Raw genomic sequence first — 2578 nt, forward strand, 5'->3', positions numbered from 1 at the left:
CAAAGATTCCATCCTGTTGCTTTCACAGCCTTATTGAGATACGATTCACAAACAATCAAATGCATCCACTTATGAGTACCATTTCGGGTCACCTGGGTGGCTCAGTTGGTTGGGAGTCTGACTCTTGACCTCTGCTCAGGTCATGATACCACGGTTCATGGGATGGAGCCCACATCAGGCTCTGTGCTGACAGCACGGAACCTGTTTGCGATTCTCTTCCCCTCTCTTTCTCCCTCCTCTGCTCTTGTGTGAGCTCTCTTGCAAAATAAATAAACTTTAAAAAAAGTGTACAAGAGCTCCTGGGTGGCTCAGTCACTTAAGTTTTTGACTTTGGCTTAGGTCATGATCTTGCGGTTCATGGGTTCAAGCCCCCTGTGGGGCTCTGTGGTGACAGCTCAGAACTTGGAGCCTGTTTCAGATTCTGTGTCTCCCTCTCTTTCTGCTCCTCCACCTCTCACGCTGTCTCTCTCTGTCTCTGTCTCTCTCTTAAAAATAAGGAAACATTAAAAAGAATTTTAAGTGTACAATTTCATGGGTTTTCCATGTATTTGCAGTGTTTGTGCAGCCATACCCCATGCTCCCTCATTCCAGAATGTTTGTATCACCCCCCACCCACCTTGCTAGAGCTCCACATCATTAGCAGTCACCTCCACTGCACCTTTCCCCAGACCCAAGCACCACTAATCTACTTTTTGTGGCTATGGATTGGCCTGTTCTGAGTGTGCTATTTAGAAAAAAAAATTTTGGGGGCACTCTGGAGGATGGGGTACCAGCTCACACACCCCAGCCAAACGGTCCCTGAGTAGGTGGTTGGTGTCAGCGAACTATCTATAGGAAAGAAAGGAGACAAACAATGTGAATGGTGGTAAAGCCATACTTTACTAAGAAAGTCAGTGTCTTTTATGCCATAGGGGTTTACACATTTTTTTTTTCTCTTTAATGATTACAAAGCTTATGGTCCTTGAGAGAGTAAAAACATGCTCTGGGAAGGGTCATTTTTTTATCACAGAAGAGAGAACAGCCGTGAGAACAGAAGTAAAAAAACAGGAATGAGGGAGTCTGTCTCTCAAAGAACCTTCTTTTCTTCAAGGCCCTTTAGCAGTTATGTCTGGGCAAGACGCTTATCATTCAAGGGGTTAATTTTAGACAGAGGATTGTGTTTGCCCCAACAGCAGGCAGTGAGCTGGGAACAGAAATAATGTAAGGGAAAGCAGGTGCCACTAACTGACCCTAGTTGATTCAAAACTTAAAGCTATATGCCTTCATTGCTTTTGCAAAGCAATGAGAAAAATCATAGGTTAAATAGAAGCCACATATGCAGCCCAGGAGGCCAAATGTTGCTTCAGTCTTTCGACTTGTTCCACAACTTCCAAAATTTTTCTCCTGCGCCCCGGAAGCATAACCATCAATGGTCGCTTATGTAGATTCTCCTGTGTCCCGGAGGCCTGGCCATCAAGGGTCACTCTGCGCAGAGGTTTTTTGGCCTGCTGGGCCCCAACAGGGCACCCGGGTGGCTTAGTCAGTTAAGTGGCCAACTTCGGCTCAGGTTATGATCTCATAGCTCATGAGTTTGCTCCTTGTCGGTCTCTGTGGTGACAGCTCAGAGCCTGGAGCCTCCTTTGGATTCTGTGTGTCCCTTTCTCTCTGCCCCTGCCCTGCTCATTTTCTGACTCTCTGTCCCTCAAACATAAATAAATGTTAAAAAATTTTTTAAAAAGAAAGGTTTTAATGTTTATTCATTTTTGAGAGTTGGAGAGAGTCAGAGCATGAGCGGGGGAGGGGCAGAGAAAGAGGGAAACAGAGTCTGAAGCAGGCTCCAGGCTCTGAGCTGTCCTACAGAGCCCCACACAGGCCTTGAACTCGCAGACCTCATGATCATGCCCTGAGCCGAAGTTAGACGCTGAACTGAATGAGCTCTCAAGGCGCCCAGGTGCGTGTGCAATTTCAGTGGGATCCTGCAGCATGTGGTCCTTTGTGTCTGGCTCCGTTCACTCAGCAGAGTGCTTTCCAGGTTCAGCCGCACTGTAGCAAGTCAGTGCTTCTTTCCTCTTTGTGGCTGAATAATATTCCATTGTATGGATGGACAGTCTATTTTGTTTTATCTGTTCATCAGTTGATTTGGTTTTGCTTCAAGAATTTCCTTAATTTTGTGGTAACTCAGCAATGCATTTAAAAATAAACGTATGTAGTTTCAGTGTTTCAGGCAAGAAGGTTGCTCTGGGTTTTCAGGTCTGTCTGCTTTGCTTTGACTTGGTTCTCCTCTCGCTTCCTGGTGCTTCAGGACATCAGAGGATCCCACCTGGCTCCTCTCAGAGGGACAGTCTGCTCCGTGGTCCCCATCTTGGGGCCAGGGATGCTTGTTTGGGGCTTTTCGTCAGGAACAAGAGCCTGAGGCCGTCGTTAGCAGATCTCTTTCCTGGTGCTCTGCAGGCTGGTCAGGGACCAGTTAAAGATTTTCTGCTACCCCATTTGATCTCACAAAATGGCACTGAGTGGAGGGGCCCGGGGACTCAGGCTGGGGCTGGAGGAGCGAGAAAGGGGCTTTCACAGGGATTGGGAACATCTGTCTGAGGGGAAG

This window comes from Suricata suricatta, chromosome 12, assembly GCF_006229205.1.
Source record: "Suricata suricatta isolate VVHF042 chromosome 12, meerkat_22Aug2017_6uvM2_HiC, whole genome shotgun sequence".
NCBI classification, from domain to species: domain Eukaryota; kingdom Metazoa; phylum Chordata; class Mammalia; order Carnivora; family Herpestidae; genus Suricata; species Suricata suricatta.